Below are 26186 nucleotides of genomic sequence, written 5' to 3'. Positions count from 1 at the left end.
ACAGGAGAACAGACCTCAAGTTTGGAAGTTGTGATTTGTGGACTAGTAGAATTGTGCTGGTTTCCTAGTTCCCCTCCTGCCTCAAGACTTGATGGCTTTTATAGTTCTGAGATTCGAAGTGGGGAGAAAACCTCTGAAATGCATTATCGCAGGAGAAAGGCTCAGGCTGAATTGGGAGTGGGGCAGAAGGCTGGATTGAGCATTACAACAGATGTCCAGTCGGCCGGGGCCGCACATAGGGGCACTTAACTCATTGTTGAATCCACGAACAAATGAGTAAGTGAAGGAAGAAACGATTGACAGAAATTACGAAGGAAAGGTAGAGACTGGGAAGGATAGGTCTCAGGAGCATTAGCCCTAAGAATTCTGAAGCCTAGTCCCCTCCCCTAGTGTGTGTGCGTGTGAAATCAGATTACAAGAAACACCACAAATATCTTGGGAATAAGAAAAGTCAGAGATGTGATGTGTATCCTCTCTTTTTGTCTGTGCTAAGTTCAGTGTCTTTCTATAAGTTCTTTTTTTCTACTGAGGTATAATTGACACAGAACATTATGTTAGTTTCAGATGTACAATGTAAGGATTCGGTATTTGTACATATCGTGAAATGATCACCATGACTCTAGTTAACATCCATCACCATACATAGTTACAAGTCTTCTTCTTGTGATGAGAACTTTTAGGAACTATTCTTCGTTACTTTCAAATGTGCGATACAGTTATTAGCTATCGTCAGTATGCTGCACACTAAACCCCACGACCTACTTATTTTATAACTGGAAATTAGTACCTTTTGACGTCTGTCCCCATTTTGAACACCCATCACCCCACATCATTTCTTTTCATCCCAATAGAAACCCTACAAAATTCTTCAGTGCACGGCGTTCCTACCATCTCGCTGCGGCCCCAACAGCCGGCCACCAGTGGTCCTTGTCCCTGTCACTCGCCGTATTGTCTGTACACCCAGAGCAGTGTCGGGGGAAGAATGGGGCATTGGGCTTCAGGACAGAGACCACCAACCAATGTACTGACTCTCTAGGGTGAAGCTGGGAAGTGGGGTCAAGAGGCCTCCAGTTCCAGCAGGGACTGAAGCTGGAGGAGGGGGAGTGCGGGCGGAACGAAAGAGAGGCTTCTCCGCATCTCACACGGACAGACAGGATGCAGGATGGCTTGTCCATGGACACAGACTCGAAAGCATCTCCTAGAAAGATCTGTGAAATGGTTTCAGCACCCCCCCACCCTGGCCCCGAAGAAGGAAGGGTCTGCTTTCCTCTGGCTGAGACCCTCATCGCCACATGCCACTCTCTGGAAAAACCGAGCTTGGCAGCCGCTCTGCTGAGACTGGAAGGGAGCGTGTGTGGGGGGGGGGGTGGTCAGGAGTGGGAGCGCGGCTGCCTCTAGCAGACCCCTCGCAACAGGATGGACTTTGGAGACGTGGGGTTGGTAGTAGATCAGATCACCACCTGCCCTCCACCTGCTGCCAAGACTGGTTGAGAACCTTCCCAGGCCGGTCATCGGGGGTTCTCAGGCTGGAGGAGGAGACTGCCATTGAGAAAGCTTGCTGTCCCCTTGTCCACTCCAGCTGCATGCTGGCGAAACAAGACAAATTCCTGTCCCCTTTTTCCGCCGTGAGCTGCCCACGAGGGTGACACTCACGAGGGGCACAGATGAGGTAAGCCTCACAGCAGCAGCAGAAGCACCGACTTGAAAACCTCCACGGAACCATGGACCCCGGCGGAGGTGGGGCTGAGCGCTGGTCCTCCGTGGCCTCTTCTGTGGGCACCTTGAATCCTCATNGGGGGGGGGGGTCAGGAGCGGGAGCGCGGCTGCCTCTAGCAGACCCCTCGCAACAGGATGGACTTTGGAGACGTGGGGTTGGTAGTAGATCAGATCACCACCTGCCTCCACCTGCTGCCAAGACTGGTTGAGAACCTTCCCAGGCTGGTCATCGGGGGCTCTCAGGCTGGAGGAGGAGACTGCCATTGAGAAAGCTTGCTGTCCCCTTGTCCACTCCAGCTGCATGCTGGCGAAACAAGACAAATTTCTGTCCCCTTTTTCCGCCGTGAGCTGCCCACGAGGGTGACACTCACGAGGGGCACAGATGAGGTAAGCCTCACAGCAGCAGCAGAAGCACCGACTTGAAAACCTCCACGGAACCATGGACCCCGGCGGAGGTGGGGCTGAGCGCTGGTCCTCCGTGGCCTCTTCTGTGGGCACCTTGAATCCTCATTAAAGGTTTCTTTACCCACCAAAAAAAGAAAGAAAAAAAAAAAACAAAAGAAAAGAAAGAAAGGGAGCATGTTTACCCCTACGAATCCTTTCAGGGTGGAGCTGGAGGCAGGGTCTTTAAAAGGGGAGCCATTCCCATATTCGTAGAGCTGGTTCTCCATGACGATCATGAATCCACGGCCGAACAAAGAGTTTTTGAGTTTTTACTACATGCCGGGCAGAGAGGGGCGTCCGCAAATGAATCTGCAATGCCTTTGCCCAGCACCGCGAGATCCCAGGTGAGCCCAGGAACCAGACAATCACAGTCCAAGCTCTGTCAACAGGTCTTTGAACGTATGTGCTGCCATCTGTGTGGCCTTGCCACCTGATGTCTTAGGAGAAAGGTCCCCATTTTCTACGGCCTAGACTACTGGCATGGCCATGCCAGTCTCCCAATCACAGGCTTTAGAAAGACTGGGTTTGGACATCTCCAGGTGTTTATTTGGTTTTTCCTATTTCTTGGTTTTTAATTGGTTTCAGATGTGATTACCCAATAGAGGCCCTGAATAAATAAAACAGATCATAAAATATGGCCAAGCAAAATGGGCGTGAGTAATCCCAGAGTGCATGGAAATGCACTTCCAGAAAGGCTCATAAATAATGAGGTGGAAACAGTAGTCTATTTTCTCTTTAATGGAAAGCCAATTAGGAACCCTCTCTGGACTGGAGGGAAAGAGCCAGGTTCCTTTGTTCTGTAATGAGGAGGTGGCTGTGGGGTGGGTGAGGGGAGCCACTCGGCTTGCCAGAACAAGGCGGAGAAAATGCTGTGGTCACTGGGTCTGCCGGGGATGACGGGGCAGGGGGTTCGAGGCCCGGGCTTCCCGTCCCATCTCCAGCTTCTCCAACTCCTTCCCAGTCACAGCAAGAAGATCGTGAGGCCCAAGGTGACATGGGAAAAAGACCTGGCAGGACTCTTCGGAGGCCCACAGCACAGCGCCTGTCACGGTGCTTGTGTGGAGAATCTGTAGATGGTCTCATTCCCCTGAGGCCCAGGAGCTGTCCTGTGCTTCACCCCGCAGAGCAGGGAATTGAGAACCAGAGAGGAAACGCCACTTTCCAAAGCCACTTGGCCACTGAGCGGCGAATCGGTAATCAGTTCTCTTTACTCTCCGTGATCTCCGGGTGGCTGGTGGCCGCCTGGTGACCGTGAGTGGGGATCCTGGTGGGCCTCCCCCAGGAGTGTGGGAGATGCAGTAAGACCATAGCGGTGGAGAGCGCAGGCTTCCCGGGCCTGTGGACCTGGGTGAGATTCTTTATCCTTAAACAGCCATGTGACCTTGGTCAGGTTTCTCAATTGCTAGGCCTGATGCTGCGTTTGTAAAGTAAGGCTGATGAACTTAGTTCAAGAAACGGCAGTGATGGCAATAGTTATTATTTTAAGAAGACTCCGTGGCCAGCTCTTCGGAATAGCCAGTGGGTTCCCCGTGGAGCCTGCCGTGGGCTTGGGGGCATCGCTAGTTAGCTCCCACTCTATCACTGAGCCAGTGCTCCCTGCGGAGCAGCTCAGGGTTCCACAAGGACCCAGGGAGGCGCTGCGCCTGAGCTCCAGGCTCACTGAGTCCTCCTGAAGGATCCAAGGATCTGCGGTGCTCCCCAGTAGTGAGTCACCGTGGGAAACCGGCCCCTGAAAGCCAAGTCTGCTGGTGCACATGCTCCGAAAACGGACTGGCTGCAGGTTTCTGGACAGAGGAATCCACCGAGCATAGCAGGACTGCTGGGTAGGAGCCTGGGCCGGGACTTCTGGCAAAGGCCACAGCTCGAGAATCGGATGTCTTCATTCCTCATGATAAGTTTTTTCAAAATTCTGCTTGTCCCTCATTGAAATGGGCAAGCCACTGCTCATCCTTCGGTGAGATCCCAAGGAATTCCTTGAAAAGCAGAGAGGTGACGAACACGAGGTTTCAGGAGACTCCACCCCTGATGCTTGCCCCTGGCTGCCTGTGGGCTGGGGGCATTTCCCATCACCTTTTGAAGGTCATTTGTTGTGCTGGGCAGGGAAGGAGGGATGACACCTCTGCGGAACACCCATGACGGACTAAGCGCATTACCCCTCACCCCGTGACAGGTGTGCTGGCATCTCCGTTATATAGATGCAGAGTCTGGAGCTCAAGGAGCATATGCAACTTTCCCAGAACGGGGCCCTGCATCCCTAGGAGTTTGAGGGTTGTAACAACAGAAACTCATTCTTAAAAACCCAAGGAAAACCTAAGCGTGCAGGCATGAGGGAGAAAGATGAGGTGCTTTGGGGCTGGAGGTGGTAAGAGTTGATGGACAAGCTCACTGGGGACTGTAGGCAAGGTGTCTGAGCTCCAGGTTGTCACCCCACTCAAAATGGACCCTCTTGGAAGACACAGTCTCACGGGTTTGGACGGGTCACCTAACCATATCTTGGGCAGATAGGACATGCCACTTTTGTTTTGTTTTGTCTTTAGATTTTATTTATTTGACACAGAGAGAGCGAGCACAGCAGAGGGAGAAGCAGGCTCCCCGCTGAGTACGGAGCCTGATGTAGGACTCAATCCCAGGACCCTGGAATCATGACCTGAGCCAAAGGCAGACTCCTAACCGACTGAGCCACCCAGGCACCCCAAGGACATGCCACTTTGAAAGTCAATCCCGTGTAGCCTGGAGGCAATGGGAGAGGAGTACTCCCTAGGGAAAGATTGGGGTGCTGTTACCAAAGGCAAGGGAAGGACCCCTGTGCTGGTAAACTAGTAGGCACAGCTGGTGTCCGCTGGTCACAGCAGGTGAGTGGCAGAGCTGGATTCAGACCAGGTCAGGGACCCAAAGCCTCCGAGGGCTGTCCATCATGTCCACACGCTAGCCCTCCACCTTCACTGGTCCTCACTTCTCCGTCCAGGCTTTCGGCTTCCTCTTTAGCCCCGTGATGCTGGCACTGCCTGAGAAGGGCTCATGCCCTGCCAGAGAGGAAATCTCTGCTGAGGGCAGCGTACAGAGGAAGTGAAAGACATATAGTGACAATTTAAGAGTTAGAGAGAGCCATGGAGAAGTGGGAAGGGCCTGTGGCTTTCTCAACGTGGGAAAATGACAAATCACTAGGGAGTTTTGTGGGGGAAGGGGAACAGACAGGGACCAAATGTGAGGAAGAATTAGAGGCAGGAACTGTTGGGATCATCTCATCTTAAATAGAAGCCGAGGCACAGTTACCTGCTTCTTCAAAGTATTGAGGTGTCTTGTAAAACATTTAATCAATAAGAGGGTTAAATTAGACATTGTGGGTTTCAGGAAGTGCAGAAGAGGATAGGTATAATTAAAAACCTGTATTTAGGAAGTTTGAAATTTAGTTCAGAGCTTCCTGGCCGCTAAGGCAAAAAGGGAAACATGATGGGTTATATAATTCTCATTGTCCCCTAAAAGGAAGTGAATCTGCAAGTCAGAAAACACAACGTTTCTCCTAAGTTATAAAAAGAAATTTACCCAGGGGGACATTACATATCCAATGGAAAGATTTTCTACTGTCATTTTAACGAGCATGAAAAACATGATCTCCAAGGCCGTGATCATGTGAATTGTGGAGAAAAGTAAAGTGTTCCTATCGAGTTTCCCTCTCAGGGCTGGAAAGGTTCCCAGAGATTTTCGAGCTCGGATGCCCCTCCTGTCTCTGCCTGAGCAGCATTTCCACGGTACCCCTCGCTCGTCCCTGGTCCTCTCTACACCCTGCGTCTGCTCTGCTGTCCCCGAGGCGCTGGGTCTCCCACGCTTTCTCCTGGGTCAGAGCTGGGGCGGCATCAGAGGGAGAGGGGCTGATGTAAGGAAGGGCTACCGGCCTTCTCCCCACCCGGTTCTGCTGCGGACATAGGCTCTCTGGTGGTGTCTTTTTCTTCCATGTCTCCAGCTCTTCTGGACAGACCCCTGTGGATGCGGTTTTGCCCAGACGGCCTGGCTCACTCTGCTACCCTCACCCCTTCCCCTGTCCCTCCAGCCGCCAAGAGCGCTGCTGGTTTCCCATACTGTTCATCGCGACATGGACTCAATGTCCCCTGGCTGGCTTCTCAGCTCTTATATCTCCTGCAAAACCAGTTCCTGCATTCAAGCCCACCTGCTTTCTCTCGGGGGTTTCTGTTTCCTGGGAGGACCCTGCATGTGCCCTCACCAACTGCTGGTCCAGCCTCAAGCCGCACCTTCCAAGAAAGTCACTCCTTCCTTCCCAAATAGGGCAGCCCCTTTTCTCTGGAACGCAGGGCCACCCTAAGGGGACGCTTCCGTACGGGTTTGGCATGTAGATACGGCCTGGATTCAAGACGGGAGTAAGAAGAACTTTTTTTTTTTTTTAATTTGCTATATATATATATTTTTTAAAGATTTTATTTTTTTATTCGACAGAGATAGAGACAGCCAGCGAGAGAGGGAACACAAGCAGGGGGAGTGGGAGAGGAAGAAGCAGGCTCCCAGCAGAGGAGCCTGATGTGGGGCTCGATCCCATAACCGGGATCACGCCCTGAGCCGAAGGCAGATGCTTAACCGCTGTGCCACCCAGGCGCCCCGGGAGTAAGAAGAACTTCTAAGCAAGGGAAGAAACGGACAAATGTCTGTCACTTGCAGTGAGTGCAGAAGAGTTCTAGCACCACGAGCGCTCTGTCTAGTAGGGACAGAGGCTGTGTTTATTCAACAGACATGTTTTCAGTAACATCACAGCCCAGGATTGGGGGGAAGCTAGACAAGGAGTAGATGAGGCCCAGGCCCTCAGGGAGCACCCTGAAACGATTCTGTCCAATACTCTGGGGGTTTTAAGATTGAGCCACAACTTCCCCAAATGCCACTCCAGTCCCAATCTCTGAATAGTTAACAGATTCTCTGGTCTGCTCTAGTTTCTGTTTACAAATGCAGTCATTCATCGTAAGGCCTTTCTTCTACGGGAAAGCAAGATGAGGGGGGCCCAGCCCTGCATCCGGGAGGAGCCTCAGGCCTGCGAGGCTGCGAGCTTGACAAGCCTGACTCACTAGGATGGAAGAAGATGCTCAGGGAAGTGAGGGCTCCTTTGAAACTTCTGGCATTTCTTCAGAAAAATGGAGAAAAGGGCAGATGCAGGTTTTGTAGGGCATGGAGTCAGGGCTGGCTTCATGGGCGTGCCACCAGGGCATGCACACAGGGCCCCACGGTGCTCAGGAGGGCCCTGTGCCTGGTTTAACACTCTGCTGCCGCCATCTTGAAATTCTTCGTCGTTCTTGCACAAAGCACCTCAAGTTATTTTGCCCTCAGTTTGATATGAAACATATCATTTGGGGGCCCCTCATTATAAAAACAACACAAAATGAGTGAAATAAAATGAGGTGCCAGGCCTTGGAGGGTACCCTAAGGAAACTTAAGTTCCATTAGCTTCACAGAAAACCTAGCTGTGCTTGGGGGTGGGGGCAGGACTGTGGCTGGGGAGTCTTGGGGCTCAGTGTATGGGGACCCATCTTTGCTCCCCCTCATATCCCAATTTTGCTTTAACCAGAATAGCTCCACTTTGTTCTGAATTAGGAGTTTAGCTTTAGGCTGTGTGTGTGTGTGTGTGTGTGTGTGTGTGTGTTTTAAAGGGTCCCATGACTCATGTAGTTTGAAAACCACTAGTTAGACAAACCACATCACACCAGGCTTTTTGTTGCAGGGAATTGTCTTATTTCAGAGGGCCCCTGGTGACCCGCTGACCTGGGGTGTCTCCAAAGCCAGGTAATAATAGGCCGTGCTCTAATCTAAGGAGACTCCGCTGTATTTGCAGAGAGCTTTGAAACGTTCTGGGAAAAGAGCTGATCAGATGTGCAAGGTATTATATTCACGGGGAGAAAAACCCTCCCAACTCTTTATAAAATGGATTAAGCCACTTTCTAAGGGCTGCAGGTTTGTGCGATCTTAATCCTGCTCCTTACTCCTGGTCCTCCACCTTCCTCCTTTGTTTCCAGGATATGCACCTTCCCAGGCGAGGGCTGGGATGCCTTCCTGGGCAGCCCCCTCCCACAGTGGTTTTCCCCTAGGGAAGAACTGAGGGATCCCCTTGCCCTCGCACCCACCCCGCAGGGCTTCCTTTCTCTGTGGGCACATTTCACATTCACGTGCTCTGATCCGATGGTGGGAAACCCGAACAAGATATGGTAATGATGCTATTGTGCATTCAGTGACTCAGACCAGAGCAGCAGATGGGAAAAGTTGTGGATCACAACCCCGCGTGATATTTGACAGGATATCAGTCAAATATAGTTCACCCAGCGTCATGTTTCTGTCAGTCCCTCTTAGCAAAAGTTAATTTAAAGTGACAAGATTGACATCTGCTCTTTTCAAAGGAGTGATACTTACTTCAGGGCTGCCCCCACCAATGGATACCCAGACAGGACCCTCCATAGTCAAGGGTGGGTTCTCGGAGGCGGGGCCAGATGTAGACCAGCTGAGCTCCCACCCAAGACCTGTGTTGGTCAACGTGCTGGAGGTTCCGTTTGTTTCCCCCTGTTGAGTAAGGAAAGGGATTATCATGGGCACCAGCTTTCTAGAGAGGCAGTCTCCACAAATGGGGTTTCAGAACTGAAAACTCGGCCTCAGGGCTCAGGCAGAGGGAGCCACACTGGGGGATGAATGCCCTTGTGTGAAGTCAATGTAGAGATTTCTCCAGCAGGCGGGGGGCCCCTGAGCTAGCACCACCACCATTTGGAATCTTATCAGTTACGGTTGCTGATGACCAGCTTTGGATGTGCTGTTTTCTATTTGTTCTTCCTTGGTACTTCTATGTACAAAGACTCAGAGAAAAATACCACTTCTGTGACTGGCCAACCTCACTGGCGCTTGCGACTTCTAAGGTTGCTTCATGCCAGGGCCCCAGTGGGTACTGTCATCTTCAAAGCTGATGATGAATCCGAGAGCTCAGCTCCACCCGGCATCAGATCAACACAACTGTCTGTTGGAAGTTGAATGTGGACAGCTGGCTTCGTTCCCCTACCTCTGGGCCAGGTGGACCCATCCACAAACCATGGGCTGTCAACCACTGAAGATAAGCCCCCACCCTTTGCCCTAGTGAACTCTCCCATTTACCCTTCAAAATCCATCTCATTGGTCACCTCCTCCTGGGAGCCCTCCTGGACAGCCCCAGAAATTGTCACTGCCTTCCCCCCCTCCCCCAGAGCAGTGACTGGGCTCTGTATATTCTTCTGTTTCTGCACTGATCACGTCATATCACAGCCACTTCTTTGCTTCTCTTATTTGCCCTCTGGGCTGTGGTCACCAAGCCTTCATAAATGAATGTTCACTGAATTAAATAATCGAATTGTTTATTGAATAAGGTAATAGTCCAATTGGCCTTATCCACAGTAAATGTATGATTTTTTATAACTACTCTGATATACTTCTCCAGCTTATGGAGAACATGGTCACTTCTTGTTTGTTTCTCAATGATTTCTCATGACACCCTGTATATATGAGAAGTCTCCTTTGAGGCCCCCTCTTTGTCCAAGGTCTTATCAGTGTCATTTACCCAAATGCCCCAACTCTCTCTTTCTTCATGTTGACTTTTCCAGGGCCCGGGTGCCTTTTTCTATACTTCCTGTCCACTAATTTACCTAGGACTCTCCAGATATGTCAGAGGGATCCGAGAAGTGGTGGTCTTCAAAAAGACCCAGGAGGTTCCTCCCAGAAGGTTCTTTTGTTCTTTTGCAAATTTGCCTACTTTATCCCCAGCAACCAGCCTGCATACCAAGAGGTGTGATATGGGGAGGGACAGCCTTTGAAGACCGGCAGGGAGTGGCTGTCTACTGGACTTCTGTATCCCCTTCATGTGATTCATTCCTGAATAGCAAGTCTGCCCCAAGACGGCTTGTTGTGCCCATCTGTAGTCATACAAGTGTTGGTGAAATTCTTAACCTCCTCTACATTGTTCATCCAAGACAAATGCGTTTGGTCTCTGTCCTCAGAGTGCTGCCATTTTCATGTGGGAGAAATCTGAGAAAATGGAAGTATCATTCTTTCTGCGTTTCCCTGCCTCACCCACACTTTGCAATGCTGAGGTCTTCTGGCCCTTGGAGCATAAAGGGTATGAAAAGATCCTTTGGCTTGTGCATTTGGGGGATGACTGGCCCTGTTGTCATGGCAACCATACATCCTGTAAGTGACAGCATGAGGTGGGGCTCTATGCCTGTGGGGATGGCCCCAGAGTCATCCTTGCCTAACCTTAATGGCTCCAACTCCAAGGGCTACTCACCAAAGGAGAAGCCTGAATATCAATGGCACCCCTTGTCTGGGGCTCACAAATGTCTGATTAATTAATTACACCTGGCCACACAAAGAACTGGTTGGGCAGGTGCTCACAGTGACATTATACCCTGCCTGTTACAGAACTACCAGCAGCTGACAGACAAGGGCTTGAGAGAACTGGGCCAAGACATCAGGGAGAGTCTGAAAGAGAAAAACAAGCCTTCCATTCTTATGTAGGGGTGAGGTCTGGGAATGTTTCAATGATGTATTGCTATGTAAAAAACTACCCTAAAGCTCAGTTGCCCCAGACAACATCAATTTATTTTCTTATGATTTAGCAATCTGGACTGGGCTCAGCTGTGTGGTTCTTCTGCATTAACTGTTATCTGTCCGAACATCCAAGACGGTTTCTTTGCACTTGGCTTCCACTGCCTCAGCTGGGAGATACGTTTCTCCAGCAACTAGGCACAGTGTCTGGGACCCAAGAAATCTAGGGAAATGTTCGATGGTGGAATGAATAAACGAGTATACATAAAGCCAGGGGTTTGTACGAGGGAAAACTGTTATCCTATTTGGAGGTGTGGGTTCCTGGCCTGGTGAATGGTGAGTGTTGTGCTAGGAAGGAAATTCTTTTTTTTTTTTTAATGATTTTTTATTATATTATGTTAGTCACCATACAGTACATCCCTGGATTCCAATGTAAAGTTCGATGCTTCATTATTTGCGTATAACACCCAGTGCACCATGCAATACGTGCCCTCCTTACTACCCATCACCGGTCTAACCCAATCCCCCACCCCCCTCCCCTCTGAGGCCCTCAGTTTGTTTCTCATAGTCCATAGTCTCTCATGTTTCACTCCCCCTTCTTTATCCCTTTCTTTAGGGAGGAAATTCTTGGGAGCATTTGGAGGATGCTCCCTGAGGACACAGAGATGGGACCTGGGACATAGTCCTTTTTCTTGGCAGCAAGTAGGGCCTGCCTATGGAATTCAGCCTCTGGGATCTGCTCATACCATAAGCACAGGGATAGGTGGAGTGACCCCCTGTCATCTCAGGGACCAGAGGGAGACTCTCCTCATTCCTGTTTCCTGATTGGAAACAGGAGTTTGATTTCCACTGTGGCTTGAGTTCCTGTCTTTGCTTGTGGGGGATTTTTGAGGGGATGGAGAGAAGAAATGACAAAGAAGAGAATGGGAAAGTTAGGGGTTAAGAGGGAACTCTGGGGTATGACGACAAATCCTGGAAAAGCTGGTCTGCCTGAATAGACTTAGACTTCTTGGGAGAAAGGTAAAGGGAAATTGGGGTAATGCCCAACTCTCTGGAGCATCAAGGGACAGAGGAGCTGCTCCACTGCAGAAGGATCCAGACAAGGGTCAGAAACCTACCCAGAGGGAGGAGAGACCCCCTTCAGTGGCAGAAAGCAGTAGAACAGAAGAAGCAAAGCAGATCTGGAGGAAATAATCCATTTCTTTCAATAACATGGTTCCTGTTGACAGCAGCAACTGCCCCCTGAAATGGCCACTGTGTCAGTGTCCTGTTGCTGCTGGAACCAATGACGACATACTTGGTGGCTTCCTACAACACAGACTTGTTTTCCTATGGTTTTGCGGGTCAGAAGTCTGAATCAAGGCATCGGCAGAGCCACGTTCCTTCCAGAGGCTTCAGGAAGGATCTCCTTCCTCACCTATTTCACCACCTGGAAGCCGCCAGCTCTCAGCTTGTGGTCCCTGACTCCCATCGCTCCTGACTCCCATCGTTCCGGCCTCTTGTTCCACTGTCACATCTCCTGCTACTGACTCTTACAAGGACCTGCTTCCCTATTCCCTCTTGTAGGGGCCCTTGTCATTCCATTGGGCCACCCAGGTGATCCTGAATAAGCCCCATCTCAGGATCATTGACTTAGTCACCCTTTCAGAATCACTTTTACCATGAAAGCTAACATAGTCACAGATTTCAAGGATTTAGAAGGCCATTCTTCTCCACCACAGTAGCATGGAAGGGGGTGGGGTGGACATGAGAAGGCCACAAAGGACACCAGGGAAGGCTGTGAACCACCAGGACCTACAAGGACCCAAGAAAATTGGGGTTGGGGCTCTAAGATGTGCCTCTCATATGAAAGGGTAGGACTATACTGCAAAGATTTGCTACCTTTTGATAAACACAAAACTCCAACTTTCCTGAAGGTTTGTGTTATGCAAAACTGGGGATTTGTTTTGTTTTCAAACATAAAATTATAAGGCATAGGCTTTTGCAAACTATATCTCCCAGAGAGCCCAGTAAGATATGCCAACTGGTGAGACCCCCTGAACCAAAGAATATCTAGGGTCTCTTCCTAATTAGACTTTCTAGAATAGCACTGTTCAATACGGTAGCCACTAGCCAACCTAGTTTTAAATTTAAATGACGAATTTGTTTCTTCAGTCACACTAGCCACTTTTCAAGCTCAATTGCCACATGGTATTACATGGCACAAAAGAGTTCTTTTGGACATCATTATGGAGAATCCTATCGGACAGCGTTTAAGTATCGATAATGTGTGCTTGTGTCCACCCTCCGTCACTCCTGTTTGGGCAAAAATGAGTCACTTCCCTGGGTTAATAAGGTGTCGTTTCTTTCTTTTTAAAAACAATGAATTGATCAATTAATTAATTAATTGAGGGAGGTGGGGGAGAGAACAAGTTGGGAGAGGGGCAGAGGGAGAGGGGTAGAGAGAAAATCCCAAATAGACTCCGTGCTGAGCGCCCAGCCCAAAGCAGGGCTCGATCTCACGACCCTGAGATCATGACCTGAGCCAAATCAAGATTGGGCTGGCTGTTCAACCTACTGAGCCACCCAGGTGCCCCAATGAGGTGACCATTTCTAGAAGATGTGATTTACATAGTAAATTGTGTTTTAAGAGGAGACCAGGAAAGCTCTGGTAATACCATGCATGCTTTACTGTCTGCGGAAAGACTCCCAAAGTAAATGGAAAGCAGGGTGGAAGATGATATGCTTATTTTGGGAGGGTCAACTTTCCTGCCCCTGAGACAAGTTCCCTTCATGCCAGGCTCTGCCTCATGCTCTCTACTCTTCTCCAGAAAGGACACCAAGGTCCCCACTTCTCCCCTCTGGGGAGCAGCTCCACGCTGGGCGAACCTGGAGCTGGTGAGAAGGGAAATGCCCCGACTTCCCCTCTTCCTGTACTGAGGCATCTCCTCCTGTCCTGCCCCCAAGCCCTGCCCCCAAGCCCTCAGTTTCCAAGGGGCTCTCAGAGAGGCGGGGGGCCCTCCTTTCTCCTAAATGCAGCCCATTGTGCCCTCTGGCAAGAGGGAGGCTGAAGCGCATGTTAATTCTGAGAGCACTTCTCCAGAGCCAGGCATTGGTGAAATTCAGGCAGGTTCTTTTTTGGTGGGGAAACCAGCGACCCAGAGGGTAGATGAGGCAAGAGCATTTGGGGACCACAAGCCCCGCCCCCTCCTGCTGCAGAACCCAATCTGGACCAACCAATGGGAGAAGGCGTGGCCGCTCAGTCAGCGGGCGAGGTGGGCGCACGCTCAGTCCTAGCCTAGCTGGGCTCTCCGTGCAGGGCAGGAAGAGAAGGGCTTTAGGCAAGGGTTCTGTATTAGGCTGGTCTGAACCCCACTGGTGCCAGGCGGGGGCTGCTGGTGGGGTGGGCAAGGCTCCAGCCATTTCCCTCTCAAGCTAAGCTCCCTGACCCAGGGGGACCCCACAGAGCAGGGGCAGAATGGTGGGCTCTATCTACCCACCATTCTTCAAACAAGTCACCCAGGGCTCTCCGAAAAGCTGCCCCTTTGCCTCCAGCAGGGAATAATGAAAATGAACTTGTCATTTTCCTGAATGGACATATTTTTGGCTGACTCAGACTCCTGGAGAGCTAGTATTAGTGGGAACTAAGTGAAACTTCAGCGGGAAGAGGAACAAAAAGGCTCTTATTCCCCAAGATGGAACTCCAAAGTACATTTTGAGCAGAAAAATCTATTTGAATGGTTCCTCCTGCCTTAAAAAAAACAACGATAAAAAAACCAGACAGTAATTGCGGTGTCATTAAAAACAACGACAACTCAAAGCAGCATGTTCCCATTTTTCAAAATTCTTTTTTTTTTTTTAAAGATTTTATTTATTTTATTTGACAGAGAGACAGCCAGCTAGAGAGGGAACACAAGCAGGGGGAGTGGGAGAGGAAGAAGCAGGCTCCTAGCGGAGGAGCCTGATGTGGGGCTCGATCCCAGAACGCCGGGATCCTGCCCTGAGCTNCGGGATCCCGCCCTGAGCCGGGCAGATGCTTAACCGCTGTGCCACCCTGGCGCCCCCCATTTCTCAAAATTCTGCACTGCAGTGTATAGCAAGGGAAAAGCCAGAGTACCTCTTGACTCCAGGATGTCAAGTTCTAAATTTTCTACAATTCAATGTGTTTTTCAGCTATAAAAAGAATAGCACCAGATTTTTTGGAAAAGGGGGAAATGACATATTGATTTTATTTTCCCCTTCTCCTCTCCATGACCTCACAGCATCTCCTAATGACAAGAACCAGGCTTCGAGTTTGGTTTCAAGTTCAGCCCAAGTTTGGAAGTTAAGATGGAGACGTTGCAATTCCTATCTTTGGCAGAGAGGGGATGGAGAAAGAAAAGAGAAAAGGAGGTGGGGAGAGAAAACGGGCTGGTGTTTGCAGAGGCAAACAAACCAAGCAGCACCAGGGAACATTACATCTGGAAATGACACTTAGGGAGGACCTGTGCAGGGGTTCTCAAGCATTTTATTGATTTGTCTGTCTATCTAGCAGCAGGACTGCCCCCACCCCTTTTCCCAAGTGATGTCTTAAGCAAAAGCACAATATCTAAAACTGATACAGGTAGAGTGCCTCCCGGAGCACATGTCTTGGCGCTCCTCCCTACTTCCTCCTTTCGGACACGCTAGGCTCCTAAATACACCACTGGCAAACCACAGATTTAACCCAAGTCCTGAATATGCTGACAAGGAAGCCAAGGTGCAGAGAGGGGAAGTAATTCACTGGAGAAGAGATGGAAAGTTTCTCCTAGGTGATGTGGTAAGACCTAGTAGAGACAGTCCTAGAAACCTGGAAATGAAGTGAGGTGAGGGGCAGAGGTTAGTAGAGGTAGGGGTGAAAGAGCTGACCATGAGATGACCTTGAGGAGTTGACCGTATAGACTGTGCTGAGCATTGTTCGGGGAGGCTGGACACCCCACAGGTTCCCCATGTCCCTTCCTTACTCCTCACCAGCTCTTCCAATTCCTGTGTCCTCCACACATAGATGGTTATAACTTACACATTCGACGGAGGGTAAGAGGAACAATACGAAATGGCAGTGACTTTAGAAAGTCTTCCAAACATCGGGAAGCCTGGGGAGCGCAGTAGGTCAAGCGTCCGACTCTTGGTTTCAGCTCAGGTGGCGATCTCAAGGTTGTGGGATTGAGCCCTGCGTCAGGCTCTGGGCTGAGCACGGAGTCTGCTTAAGACTCTCTCTCCCTCTGCCCCTCCCCCCCACGCTCTGTCTCTCTCTCTGTGTCCACAATGAATTAAAAAAAAGAAAGTCACCCAATCATTAATTTAGAGCACCATTGCAAATTTGTTGCATACGATTCTCCACTTTCCTTCTACACCCATGACAGGCATTCCTAATCAATCATAGCACCTTTCCCTCCTGAGCCAAGATACAACCTCAAAATTATTTCCAACCCAGCACTCCAGACTGCCATCACCAATTAATCATGACCTGGCTCTTTGGATGAAATTTCTTTGCTCCTCCAGTTTGTGGATGTGAAAACAAGCTCCTTGTCTCTCGTGCCCTGATATCCTCGTCACACACTTTGACAGCCTGCATGTCAGAAGAGAAGCTTGGAACTGCATTTCTTTAGAATCCTTTTCCCTGTATAACTTCAAGTTAGAGTCCGCAAATGAGGCATTCCTGCAAGAATTGGGAGGTGGAGGACTGCTGCCCTTCTCTGGCTGGAGGACGCAGCTAGATCCCTGGGCAAAACTCAGAGTTGAGCGTTGCATGCCGGGGTGCCGCGGGCTGCTGGGGTGGTCATGGCAGCAACTGCTGATGTTTTGGGTCCTTTGCCGCATCCTAGGGAGCTCCGGTCAATCACCCGCCTTCTGGTGGCTGCCGGCTTGCCCTCTGCTCCCCTGGCCTTTCCAGCAACCATGCAAGTTCCCTGCAGTTGAACCCTTCCTACTTGGAATACCTGGAGTAGCTTCTGTGTTCCTGAGGAACCCTCCCTGACGACTGCAATACTGTTAACACCTTGAGGGTGAGGAACAGACCTTGGCAGCCAGATCACCTTTCCCCGCCTTGCTAAACACGAAAGTCAGATTCTTGTTGAGTTTAACCTTCCTGTTTTCTATGTGATTTCTGTGGCCCACCTACGCAGACTGCAGAAAAGGAAACGATGGGAGAGAGAGTTCCAAAGAATCAGAATAATGGCATCATAGAATTTCGAGCCAGAAGGACCTTTCTACAGAAACATATGGGCCCTCTTCATTTGACTAATGGGAAAAACTGAGGCCGAGAGAGGAGCCAGTTCATCTGTGAGCTGGGGGGAGAATCCGGGCTGGCTGACACGGACCAGTTCTCGTCCTTGGCCCCCAGGGTGTCAAACACAGGGACTCACAAGAGTTTATGAGTAAGGCAGAGCCATGCTGAAATGTCTCCTGTAACAGGCTGGCCACTTTGATGTGAGGCAGTAAGCGCCTGGCTGGAAAGGGAAGCCAAGGTGAGTGGAGTTTTCTACTCGGCCCGGGGGAGGGGCAGGCAGCACGGGACAGGTGTCACAACAGCACAAGGGCACAAAACCACATTGCCCTCATTCTAACCCGACCATGGAAACCCTATCATGTTTCCATCTGTTAACAGGCAGCTCATCTTAAAGAAATTCCTGTTTCTGTATCCTTCTGTATCCGACTGTTGGAAAACATGTCACGGAATCAAATTGAACTGTGGTGTTTTCCTATTATAATCATCCTCGGGCCTCCATTGGCTTTGGGGTTGTGGCTGTATCAGATTGGATTCCTGCTGGCCAGCCCCTGCCTTAGCAGAGGAAGAACTTTTTGGAAGACCACGAAGGCAGCAGAACTCCGCTTGGGCAACGATGCCCTGAACAGCGACTGCCCCCAGGCACGTGGCCAGATCCTGGGTGCGTGAGCTCCCACCACTGGCCTGGCCCTGGATGCTGGATCTCTGCTCAGGCTGTTGCCTCTGAACGGGGCTGGGGCTGCCATGGGTACTTTGAGAATGAATTCTTCACCTACTTTCTATTTTAAGTTGCCAGCTCCAGATTCATGATCTGCTTGGGGCATCTGGAGAGGCCAGATGCCCACTTTCCCCCAACCTCTGGCAGCTAAAGGGGTCCTCTAATGGCTCTGATGGCAGATGGCTATGTGGCCAGTGCCCATTGTGGCGTCCGTCTTCGTGGTGTGGCTTCAGAGGCCCCTCTTCTCTCAATCTAGCACCACTTCCTTTGACCCAAGGAACTTTCGGCCGAAAGCTCACATTATTGGGGTTTCTCTGGACTTAGCGCTTTGCCTCTATTAAAATATAAACACTAAGCCTCTCCATTGCTTTCTCCTCAGTGCGAATGAACGGCAAGTAGGTTATTTTACAGAATACCCCAGTCTAGAGCTCCTAGGTTTGTGTGAATGGCACCTCATGTGGGCAGCCACCCAGCCCGTCAGCCCATAGGGAAACGAAACTCGCCTCCCCAGAGGGGGGCTGTCTAGGTGGGGAGATGCTCCCATCTCTGGTCCTGCGGTCCTCCAGCTTGTCTTACCTTCCCTGGGAAAGTCCTGGGGTGAAGCCCGCCCCACTGAGGCACCAGACTCCACCCAGGGGGACGCGCCTACAGGCGTTCTCCTGAGCAGTTTCTGAACCTTTGGCAGCTTGGCCTGGTGGCCGCACACTCCCGTTCTCACCGCCACTGCTGGCCGCTGGTTTCTGTTTACAGCACATTTCCTAGGTGCCAGGCGGTGCGTGAAGCATCCAACTCAAATTAGCTCGTTTAATCTTCTCCACTTCGCAGAGAAGACAAGTGGTGCCTCAGCCACGCAGCCAGCGTGGGGCTGGGATTGGAACCAGGCAAACCCCAGTCTCTTCCTGCTGTCCCCAGCTCTTTCCCCCAAAGGTAGCCCCCTTCCCAACCTTCTGCACACTCTCTACAAGGAAACAGAATATCATCTCAGGTTCACTCTCCCTGCAGGGCAGGTGTTTGGAGAAGCTGATCGCCAGGGCACCTGCCCAGCGGGTGTCTCAGTGCACAGAGGGAGGGACAGAACGCACTGAGTTTTACCCATTAAGTGCTAGGAAGGCACTGGGAGCTTTTCTTACATTTGCTCAGTGGAAATACACGAACCAACCAAATGAGAAAAGCAAGGCTATTTATTCTGAGCTTATGACAGCAAGGGAGACAGTCCCCGTCGTTTGCACTTGGGTGAGACTCAAAGGCAGGCAGAGGTGTGGGAAAGCTTAATAGTGGAAAGAAGGAAGCTTCGAGTGGGACCTGATTGGAGGCTGTTGGCCTGGGGAAGCTGTGGGTGGGCTCACGGGAAGGAAGCGAGGCACCCCGTGTGATTGGTTCCGGTACATATTTGGCTTTCTCTGGTTGTCCTAAGTTGGAATCAGGGAAGACAACTAGGGAGGCTGTCAGTTATTATCCGAGTCCTGGCTATTCGGGGCTGACGGTTACAGACGTGCCTGTTTAGCTCCCTGGACTGCCGCTAGAAATAGCGGCCTGGCCTCCTGGGCTGTTGGGGGCAGATAAGGGGGCGCTGCGGGTTGTGGGTCGAAGTTCTCCTCTTACCTGCGGTCATTGTGCCTTTGTATTTTCAGTCTCTGCACACCTAAGCCTCACGCAGCCTAGCCTACCGGTGAGGAAACTGAGGTCCAAGGAGGTCAAATAAGAGGCCTGACCTCCCTCAGCCGGGCCTGCCTGATCGCCGGTTCCACGTCTGTCCCTTGCGTGATCCACCCCCACACACCAGCCGGCGAGCCTTCCAGACATAAATCAGATGGCCTCATTCCCTGGTTTCAAGCCTTCCAAAACTATTTACCCCTTTCTCTTAGAATGGGATCCAGCCCCCAGCAGGGTTACAGCCCACAGATTCAGTCCCACCCGTATTGAGGGCCCCAGCCCCTTCCCCTGGCTCCTCCAGGCTCTGTGCCAGCCTCTCCAGACCCTGTTTCTCTCACCTCCTTCGTGGGTCGGGGAGGGAGCTTTGCTCTCGCCTTTCCCCCTGCCTGCCACTCCTTTCCCCGGTTCTCAGCATCCTTCGGGACCCAGGGGAGCATAGCCTCCTCTAGCCTGAGCAGCTGCCCCCTTCCTTACCTTCGTGGGACTTCTCACCATCTGAAGCAATAGAGCCTTTCAGTTTGTGGCTTCTCTACCCCCCCACCCCCACCAGACTGAAAGCCCCACGTGGGGAACTGACTTACCCTGGCCTGTCCTGTTCTCCATGTCTGGGTCATAGCAGGTGCTCAGTAAATACCTTGGGCACCAATCAGTGAATCTTTGGCTCCATTCTCCCACGGCCACCCTTCAGAGTGCCGAGAGAGCGCTTCAGCCTGTGACCAAGGAAAAGGATGACATCAGAGCCAGCCTTGGGCTGTGACTACGGGGGCTGCCTCTGGCCCCTCACTTCGCAGCCCCCTCACTTCAGGGTGAGCTGGGCAGTGACTCAGCAGGCAGCCCCTAGGGGAGAAAGTGGTTCACTTCCAACAGCAGGTGCCCAAAGTAACTGAGGGTCATATGGATCCTGTCAAATTCTGGTGACAGCCTTCCAAAGTCAGATTAACCATCATCCCCGAGTCACCGTCCATGAAGTGAGGCTCAGGGAGGTTAAGGCATCTGTCTGAAGTCCCTGGCCAGTGAGGAGCTAAGCTGGGATTTAACCCAGATCTGCCTGCCTCTAGAGAACGTGCTTCTGCCTGAGGCCTGGAAGCCTCGTGAGCTGCCAGGTGTCATAAGCCTGCTTGTCCTCTGTCCCTCCAGCCCCTCGGGTTCCTCCTGTGCCCTCACTCCTGCCCTGGAAGCTCCTTTCAACCTGCTGTCACCTGGTGGGGGTCACAAAGGGTTGCTGTGTCCCCCCATGTGTTACCATGTGTTGGGCGTCTCCACGTGGTGTCAACAAAATACTGGATGCATTAGATACAAATTAGTTGAGGAAAGAAAGTCTATGCTATGGGCTCATTCCCAGTTGTAATCTTTACGACATATATGACATAACCTTCTGCAATTTATAAGCTCTTTTTATTTTTCAATGACTCCAGCAGGTACCATATCCTGGTGCTGGCCCAGCCTGTCTATGCAGGAGGCTCAGCTCCCGGATCCCTCAGCTGCTCTGGCTCTGACGCTAGGAAGTCCCCAGGCTTGTCCCTTCCTGGGGATTGGCTCCCCCTATGTGGGCCTCGTTGGGAGGAGAATGGGCAGGTCAAGGAGGGGTTCTGGCTTCGGAGGCTTTGCCCGGCCTTCTTGGGTTTGTCCAGCCCAGGGCAGGGCTGGTCCTGTGGCCACGGGAAGAGCCAAAGAGCCCTGCGCAGAGGAAGAAGCACTCAGTGCCACGGCCAGGTTGCTTAACTACGCATCGAGCCTCAGTGCGGCACTGACTCGGTGCCTTCATGCTGTGTGACTTCAGCCTCAGACCTGGTCCTGGCCTGGGCTGGGACCTCCCTGACACCCCTTGTCCCACGTGCCTTCTCTACTGCCACTGTCACATAGTTTTATTTCTTGATGACCCTGTGACAGCCCGAATTCAAATGGCTGTTCTGACCCTAGTACTTCAAAGAAAAAACCCAAACTCTATAAGCCCCTGCAAAGCCCCCAAATGTGACTTCAGGATTATCTGAGGCTGGGAATTATCTACCCGTCTCCAGGATGTGGCTGTGACAGAGCTGCTTGACTTGTGTCCCCAAGACCAGTGGCTGCTCCTGGGGAGCCGTTCTGCTCACAGCCTTGCAGGCTGAGCCCTCCCATTTTGCACATCCGCAAACTGAGACGAGTAACTTGCTTGGGGTCCCACGGCTGGAACAGAGCAAGGAGCAGGACCCGGAGTGTTGGAGGCCTGGGGTGGTGCTCTCTCCATGATGGCTGGGGGCTCTGAATTAGAAAGTACAGGGCGAGCTCCTCTCACCGACACCTGGAAATCAGGGAGTCGACAGAGTTATGGCCTCCAGGGCCCAGCTCAGTAGGCCAGCAAATGCGTGACAGTGCTGTGTTTTTTACATCTGTAATTGTCCCTGTTTAAACCTTCCACCCTCTCCCCCCAGATTCCTGATCTCTTGGACTCCCCCAGCAGCAAATTTTTTCGGAGACCGTCATTCCCCTGGAAGCAGCAATGACGGAGAACCGCAGCTTGGAGTATGGATAAAGCCAGGATGGTGGAGTCCCTGTATTGGCCTGAAACCACTGGTCCCCACCACCCTTTGGATGTCCCTTCTATCCAAAGTCAAGTGCATTTCATTTTGCAGCTGAAATTTGACTCCATTTTAGATCAACCAAGGGAAAAAACAGACCCAAGTCATGCTCCGCCTGGCCCGATTCCAAGCCTGAAGTCCTGCTGATTTGTGCTGATGTCATCCAACCAAGATTTGATGTGAAAGTAGGAGAGAAAGCTGCAGGGGAGGGGGGAGGGGTGGTGCTGGCTGTGAGGAGAGAGGGGAGGAAAGGTGAAGTTCTGTTTTGTAATATCGGTGGAGAAGGGAGCATGTGGGCACGGGACCGAAAGTCCGGAAACGGCTGTTCTATTCTTGGCTCAGCAATCAGTGTGCTGGGTGGCCTTGGGCAGGTCACTTCCCCCCTTCGAGCCTCAGTTTCCTTATTTTATAAAACCAAATGGAGGATCTCCAGGCTCCTTTCAGTTCTAAAGAGCCCGTGATTCGAGCTCGCTCCCTGGCCATGGGTGAAGAAATGACTCAGTTTCGTTTCTTAACTTGGGCCCCTCAGCACTTCCCAGTTGGTGCTGGGAACAGGACTAGACACTCACTGGCCGAGCTAATGTGAGTCTCAGCAACGGGGCTACAGCCTGGCCTGCCTCACCCTGCCTCACCCGAGGAGGGGAGACGGGCGCGGGCAGGCGGGCTGAGAGCTCAGTCCGGCCCCCCCAGGGCCAGGATTGGCGCCCCAGCATCGATGAGGATTCAGGCTGCAGCTTCCGCTTTTCGAGGCTCAAGTGTCATTAGAGGCTGCTTTTGATCAATGGAAAACAGGGAAAGCAACAAATAATAACATCCATTTGCTGGCAATTCCAGTCGTTTGTGGCATTTAATTAGCATAATTGACCTGAACCGGACCTTTTCCTACACCTGAATTTAAAAATACATCACCGCTCCCCCACCCCACAACATCTGAGAAATTTTCTTTTTTTTTTAATGAGGTTTTAACTAAAGCCCAATATCAAAACATCATCTAATACTTTTATCTCATTGAAGACATTTGATGCTTATTAAAATATTATTGCTTTAAGGCTTATTTTGATTTTTTGCCCAAGAGTGTACGCAGAGCCTTGCTACTCAGATAATAACAAAGAAACCTTAAACATGAAGAAAACACATGAAAGGTAATATGTTCCCCATTAGTCCCAGCATCATTTCCCCAGGATTACTGCTTTCCAAATATAGCATTAGTTTAAAAAGAAAAGGCCATTTACAGTAATGGGACACTTGCTACTACTTTGGAGCACACGGGCCCTCTGAGGGGTTTGGACGACAGCTTCCTTAAGAATGACTGCAGGGGAATCTTTTAAAAAAAATCCCAGCATGCCTGCTCAAAGGCCCCCAGACAGGCCACCAACCTTGACCCAAGACCAGGGTCGAACCAGCCTCTCAGTCCTCTTTCAGAACTGCTTCTCTTGGTGCATTGTTGCTTCCAGAGATGAAAACATTTGGGAAGTTGACAAGCAATCCGTTGGGCACCACCTGGGAGAAGTGACATCCCGGAACTCTGCATTCTGGCCTCCCGTGGGAGACAGCGTGGCTGCCATCCATGGGGAAGGGGTCCTTTTGGATGTGGGGGTGTCTTTTGTTCTGGGACATGCAGGGGAAGTAAGCTCAGATGGGAAGATTAAGGCATTCAGGAAGTACACGTGTCATGTGTACAAGTTTGGTTTATCTGACCTAGACATGTCACTTTTTTGGCTAAGGATAGCTCAGATCCATTTTCAAGGGGATGAACTCATCCAGAAGGGACAGAACAGTCCTGTAGGTAGAAGGGCTCTCTCAAGTGCAGTGAGGGCCACTCACGTTGGCTTCCACCAGCTGGCCTGTGTCAAGCACCCACCGGAAGCGGCCAGCCCGCTGAGGGCCCCTGAAGAGACTCATGTTACACGTTCGCTATTTTAGTCCAACAATGCAGGCCCCTTCCGGTTTTGGGAGCTGGTCTCCTGGCACTCATCAAGTGCCCAGCCTCGAGAGGCCTCAGAGAGCCAGGGAGCGAGCTTCCAGCTTGAAGGGAGGGAGAAGCTCTCCTGGTTTTAAATCCCCAGCTACATGCCAACCATATCTTGTTGTCAGCAGAGAATCTTGTTGTCAAGAGGGGGCAATGGAAGAGAATGGAGAGGTGGTAACAAGAGCTAACATGGATTGCCCTGAAGCTTGCCTTCTCCCTGGAGGCAGGTGGCACAGCCCCCTCCCCCCAGTGACCCTCCCCCCTTGGGGAAGGGGCTCTGCTCCACCAGGGCCCCTCCTTTGCCCCAGGGAGGGCTCCTCCCTTGCAGCCAGTTACAAGCTGGTCACGGCTTGGGGTGGTGCCTCTGCGTCTCCTTCGGAGTCAGAATTTGGACCTCCTTGTCTGACCTCATCCCGTGACTGCTCTGATGTTCTAGAGGCCTCCTTCAGGCCACGAGTCGCTCATCCCCTTTGCACTCCCAGCCCAGAGGCTGGCACAGAGCAGCCCCTCGGCGTAAACCCACAGAACGAGCCCACGTGGGTAAGAGTCTCAAGAAAAGACCAGAGGCCTTGAGGGCGGAGCCAGTCCCTGGTGGGTCACCTGATGAGAACTGTGACAACGGCTTCTAGGTACAGGGGACTTGCCACTGCCCAGGTTCACAGCGTGAACAGGTTCACAGTGCGTGACACAGTTCTCTCATTCAATCCCGACCCCGCCACCCCGACCCGGCGTAACCTTGCCAGGCCTCACTTGCAAGGAAGGGAACTGGGCCGTGGGGAGTGGGATCTTGAAGGAGCGGAAGCAGACTACCAGGGGTGGGACTGGGAGGACCTCCAGGTATTGGGAGTGGCAGGCACAGGATGTGTGTGGGGCGTGGGGACACAGGGGGCTGGGTGGTACATAGCTTGTCTCCCCCGTATCAATGCTCACTGATGAGCAGAGGCTGCCGGGAACGTAGGGTTGAAGAGGATTCCGAGGACGACAGAGAGCCAGGATCAATTAGCAATGTCAGCCAGGAACCGGGGAGAGGGGGGTGCCCTCCTGCCACAAGCTTGTCATCCCTGGCATCAGGTATGCTTAGAGGACAGTAACACGTGTTAGCTCTTTTGACCTCCTGACAGATCCTGATTTGGGGGTGAGGGGGAGAATGCACTGCTATTTATTAATTTCTCTTTCGTGGACAATTTCTTGCTCACTCTGACTCACCGGGCGCTGACATCAGCAGGTTTCGTGCCTCTGTTCCTGGGGACCATCACCTGCCACAGCCAGGCTGCCCGCCCCGCAGGGGAGGGAGTGGGTCCCGCAGTCCTGGGAGGGCCTGGGGNCTGGGGGTGGGGGTGGGGGTGGGGGGTGCTGCTGCAAAGCCTGAGGAATGCCCTCTTGTCTCCTGCATTTCGAGTGGCTTCCAATGGCCACTGCTGGGAGACGCCCCATTTCTGCTGAGTCAGTGCTATTTCAGACTCTGTTCACCTGTAATGAGTGAGCTGCTCCGGGAGGCATTACCATATTGGACTTGGGGGCTGCCCACATAAGGCGAGAGGACAATCTGCAAGTCAGAGGTTATGACTTTTGATCTAAGTGTTGGCTTTGAAATATTTAAAACTCCCCTGGAACCAACCTGGGTCAGTGCTGTCCTTCATTCTTCTGAGAAAGCGAAAAAGCCAGTCTGGGAGGACAGAGGCTCCGGGCTGCTTGGCAGGCTGGGAGATCCGTGGGGCCTTCTGGCTAAAGTGAATGAAGCGCAGGTGAGAGCCTGAGCGCACGCAGGTGATGGGGCTCAGGCAGGATCCAGGCCCCCGTGGTCTAAATTCCACAGGGCCCCTCTCCAGCCAAAGCAAGAGCCCCGGCCAGCTGGTGGCAGAATGAGACTTCCCAGGTCCCCGGTCCTTTTCATGTTCCCCGTGTTGTATCTCCCCACCTCGTGAGTGTCACCTGACCTGCCAGCGTGGAAGGCTTTGGAGGTTTTGAACTTGCCCTACATCAAATATGCCCCCTTCTCTGCTTGGGAGAAAACCCCAGCCACTCTGCCACAGGCTCAGAGGGCATTTGATTGTCTAGAACACATCAAACAGCCCAACTCGCCCTTGTAAAAGTTTTACAAGAAAATCATTGAAGACCAGAAGAGCTATCCTTCCCCTCTCCTCCTCCTTCACTTTTAAACCCGAGCCGATATTCTGGATTCCCACACTTTGGTGTCAGCCAGCCGGCAAGAGCGCTGGGCTGGCGGGCTTGCGGCGGTGGAAATCTCGGCCCCCGGATCATTACACTTGCAGGCCACGGCTTGTGGGATCTAGTGATTTGGACATATTTTATTTAACCAGCTTAGTAAAAGGTAATATTCAGCAGCTGTGATCTATA

General features: G+C 51.6%; 1 long non-coding RNA gene across 1 annotated transcript; it reads right to left on the bottom strand.

Moving 5' to 3' along the window:
- Positions 1-4162: 4162 nt before the first annotated feature.
- On the bottom strand, positions 4163-25679 carry LOC117802753. The gene is made up of 4 exons (XR_004626268.1): positions 25447-25679; positions 19883-20011; positions 8560-8706; positions 4163-5183 (listed from the first exon to the last, which is right to left on the bottom strand). It is a non-coding gene; the product is annotated as an uncharacterized LOC117802753 (long non-coding RNA).
- Positions 25680-26186: the final 507 nt, after the last annotated feature.

The sequence above is a fragment of the Ailuropoda melanoleuca genome, chromosome 6, assembly GCF_002007445.2.
Source record: "Ailuropoda melanoleuca isolate Jingjing chromosome 6, ASM200744v2, whole genome shotgun sequence".
Lineage (NCBI taxonomy): Eukaryota > Metazoa > Chordata > Mammalia > Carnivora > Ursidae > Ailuropoda > Ailuropoda melanoleuca.
This window is presented reverse-complemented; position numbering and strand designations above follow the sequence as displayed.